The sequence below is a fragment of the Schistocerca piceifrons genome, chromosome 3 (assembly GCF_021461385.2).
Source record: "Schistocerca piceifrons isolate TAMUIC-IGC-003096 chromosome 3, iqSchPice1.1, whole genome shotgun sequence".
In the NCBI taxonomy this organism is placed as follows: Eukaryota; Metazoa; Arthropoda; class Insecta; order Orthoptera; family Acrididae; genus Schistocerca; species Schistocerca piceifrons.
In genome coordinates this window covers 485759645-485764266 of record NC_060140.1, presented here as the reverse complement: position 1 = coordinate 485764266, position 4622 = coordinate 485759645, and positions in this window count along the sequence as shown.

The following is a 4622-nucleotide window of genomic DNA, read 5'->3' as shown; positions in this document are numbered from 1 at the left end:
GTTTGATATTTAAGCATATGTGACGCATATGTTTCTGTTATAATGCTACAAATGCATGGCGCAGTGTACAAAGTATGTGTGTAGTGAGTCGAATATGAGAGGAATATTACGTTTTTACATTCGTTTGAAAAGTTGTAACCACGAAACTGTGTCACACATCAATTCTGGTATTTCAGAAACATGTAATTAATCATAAATAATGTAATCAGTATTAAATTACTATGATGTATGGATAATAATAAAAGTCTTTTAAAAAGAGGTTTAGTTTCGCGACAAACCAAATCGAACCTCTTTGTTTTTACCTGTCAGAAAATTTATTTTTAACCCTCCGGCAGTAATCACCTCCATGTTGGTTCAAAATGGTTCAAATGGCTCTGAGCACTATGGGACTCAACTGCTGTGGTCATCAGTCCCCTAGAACTTAGAACTACTTAAACCTAACTAACCTAAGGACATCACACATACCCATGCCCGAGGCAGGATTCGAACTTGCGACCGTAGCAGCAGCGCGGCTCCGGACTGGAGCGCCTAGAACCGCACGGCCACCGCGGCCGGCTCCTCCATGTTGGGAACCACTGTTCTAGACGCTCGTTTCAGTTATATTCGCTCAAAGTTTATTGTGTGACAAGATACCGTCAGATTTGAATCGCTGACAACTGCGGGACTAAATTTGGGTAAGCAGTGGATGAGCTCAGAACGGATAGATCATGTCTAAACGCGTTTGTCGCGCAGTCTTTGCTTACCTAGCCCGTGATGCCATCGTACCAATACAGGCGAATGTGCGTGAATGTTATAAATTAGTTTTGTGTAAAGCAATAAAATGGTGTTGCGGGGAAACGTGTTTACCTTGGACACTGAATCAAGTGTCATTGCGAAATTCAGTATCACATTGCAAATTAGAAAATTCACTGACGGAAAAAAATTGCAACCCCAAGAAGAAGTTGTCCCACAATTTTCAGGAGTGTTTCTACATTTGAATGACGATATACATTGAAGAGGCAAAGAAACTGGTATACCTCCCTAATATCGCGTAGGGCCCTCGCGAGCCCGCAGAAGTGCCGCAGCGCGACGTGGTATGGACTTCACTAACGTCTGAAGTAGTGCTGGAAGGAACTGACACCATGAATCCTGCAGGGCTGTCCATAAATCCGTAAAAGTAAGAGGAGGTGGGGATCTCTTCTGAACAGCACGTTGCAAGGATCCCAGATATGCTCAATGAGGTTCATGTCTGAGGAGTTTGGTGGCCAGCAGATGCGTTAAAACTCAGAAAAGTGTTCCTGGGGCCACTCTGTAGCAATTCTGGACGCGTGCGGTGTCGCATTGTCCTGCTGAATTTATTCAAGTCCGTCGGAATGCGCAACACACATGAATGGATTCAGGTGATCAGACACGATGCTTAAGTACGTGTCACCTGTCAGAGTAGTATCGAGACGCATAAGAGTGGCGTTTGTAGCGTCACTACGAGGAATCAAATCAGGATTGCTTCAAATACATGAGGTAAGGGTCGTGGGCATTAATTACCTTTGCGTTTGGACGTGGTGAGTTAATGTTACTCAAGAATGCCGTTAAGGCGACAAAGACAGGATTATCAACACTTCACTGAGTTTGAATGAGGCCGTGTAATAGGGCTACGAGAAGCTGAGTGTTTCTTATGTGGTAATACGGAAAGACCTGACAGGAATGTAGCCACTGTACATGATTGTTATCGTGAAGGATATAAAAGCACCCGATTTGGTTCCTATTGAAACACGTTTCCCAAAAATTAAGTTTTTTAATGAATGATTCGATGCGGTCTTGCACAATATACGAGGTGCGGCTAGAAAAAAACCGGACTGATGCTGGAAAAAACATTTATTTACAATTATTTACAATTTCATGTTATCTCCTTCAATGTACTCTCCTCCTCGGTCTCTACACCGCTCCATACGAATTTTCCACTGTTCATAGCAATGCTGCAGATCATTTTCGGTAAGTCCATACATTACTTCCGTCGCTTTTTCTTTTACTGCTTCAACAGTCTCAAATCTAGTTCCTTTCAAAGCTGACTTGACTTTAGGGAAAAGAAAAAAGTCACAGGGGGCCAAATCAGGTGAGTAGGGTAGATGATCTAAGATGGGAATGTTGTGTTTTGCCAAAAACGTCTTCACTCTCAACGCACTGTGAGCTGGGGCATTGTCTTGGTGAAGGATCCATGACATTTTTCTCCACAAATCGTTCCGTTTTCTCCGTACTCGCTCACGTAGGGTAGCCAGGACGCTAATGTAGTAATGCTGATTCACTGTTTGTCCCTCTGGTACCCAATCAATGTGCACAATCCCTTTGATGTAAAAAAAAAAACAATCATCATTGCCTTGAATTTCGATTTTGACATTCGTGCTTTTTATTGTCGTGGAGAACCAGGAGTTTTCCAATGCATCGATTGGCGTTTAGTTTCGGGATCGTAAGTAAAAAACCACGATTCATCGCAAGTAATAACATTTTGTAAGAAGGTGGGATCACTTTCAATGTTTTCCAGGATGTCAGAACAAATCATTCTTCGGCGTTCCTTCTGTTCAATTGTGAGACACTTTGGAACCATTTTTGAACACACTTTGTTCATGTTGAAACTTTCATGAAGAATCTGTCTAACACTTTCCTTGTCAACTCCTGTTAACTCAGACACTGCTCTGATTGTTAAACGGCGATCTTGTCGAACAAGTTTACCGATTTTTTCAATGTTTGCATCAGTTTTTGCTGACAATGGTCTGCCAGTGCGAGTGTCATCACTGGTGTCTTCGCGGCCATCTTTAAATCGTTTAAACCACTCAAACACTTGTGTTCGCGATAAACAATCATCTCCATACACTTGTTGTAACATTACAAACGTTTCACTTGCAGATTTTCCTAGTTTGAAACAAAATTTGATGTTAACACGCTGTTCTTTCTGTACACTCAACATTTTCCGACGCACAGACAAAACGTCAATTACTTAAAACAGACGCCACGGGCAGACTGAGTGCAGGAGGCAGATGAAACTCGAGCAGTAGGCGGAGCGAGAGTCACGTGACAGGCCACGCGACTTTCAGCCTTATTGCATTCGTTATTTGTTTCACCAGTACTAGTCCGGTTTTTTTCTAGCCACACCTCGTAAACGTTTATATTTGATCCCTGGAGACATAAATCTAAACTGTTGATTTTTGTGAAAATATCTGCCAAATAAGCTAAAGTCTGAAGCCAGATTTCGTCTTCCATGCACTTTGCTTCAAGCTCATACAGTCTGGAAATTGTTCTATCTCGAGATAGCCACCTAACTTCAGTCTGAGACAACAAACAAAAATGATTTCATTTCATCACAAAAACACTGCAAAGATGCGGGAATTTGTAGGGCGAGCCTTAATAAAATTAATATTTTCACTGCATCGTCCAGCATAGATTTCAATCCATCGGGCACGCGTTTAAAAGCAAGAGCTTGTCTATGAATGCAACAATATGTTCAAGAAGCATTCGACGCTACCGATTTCACTTTCACAACAAGCCCAGTGTAACACCGTGTCGTAGATTTCGCACCATCTGAACAAATGCCTACACAGCTGGTCCAGTCTATTGAATATTTGGTGACAGTATTCGTCGGTTAACTTAAATGCATCTCCTTCCGTAGTTCTCTCTTCTAAGTGTCTGCAGAATAGTAGCTCCTCTTCTACAAACCTCCCGTTAATATAACGGACGAAAAGTAATAAAATGGCTAAATCGACAACGTCAGTCGACTCGTTGACCTGAAGCGCAAAAGAAGCAAATTTTTCCAAAATTTCATTTTCGACGTAATTTGACATGTCTTTAATCTGGTGGTTGATCGTATTGTCGAACAGCGGTACCATACTGACTTTTTTTTGAAATATTATCCAAGCCTGCACTGTACTACATCATTTATACATGACTGCACTAAATCTTTAGCTACTGAATAAGGTTTTGTGGTTTCAGCAATTCTGCAGCTGACGCGATAAGACACTTCAAGAGCATTCTCATCGTCTCTGCTAGCAGGGAATACAAAACTGGTTAGGCCATTTTTCCACGAGTTAGCTTTTCACGTAAAAAAAAATGGTTCATCAGATTGGTTTACGTGGGTGAGGCGTTTAGTTTCAAAATGGCGTTTAAGTAGGGCAGGTTTCAAACTACTGTTAGCAAGAAAGCCACCACAAACAATACACTTTGGTGGATAGTATGTGTCACCTATATATTAAAATCCAAAAATAATACAATCATCATTATACTTTCTTTCCTCTACACATGATTCACTTTTGTCAGAGTGACACACATCAGTAGAAGCTGAATGACCTTTTGACACAATACTAACTTGCGATTTCGTTAAACCCCGTTTCCCTTTCAAACTTCCACTTTTCAACCATTAACCATTTAAATGTGAACGGAAACGATTCTGACACACAGCTGACAACGCACTGCATTTATTCCAAGGAAAGAAGTAGTAGGCCATTGTTGAAAATCAAGGACCTGAGCGTCATGTAATCGTTCGTTATTGGGTTCGCGGTACTGTTGTTAGTATTGTTAAACACAAAGAAGCCAGCAGACTTAATTTCCATTGTAGCGAAATTAAATGCATTCCGAACGTTATTACGTAAGTGTAAATC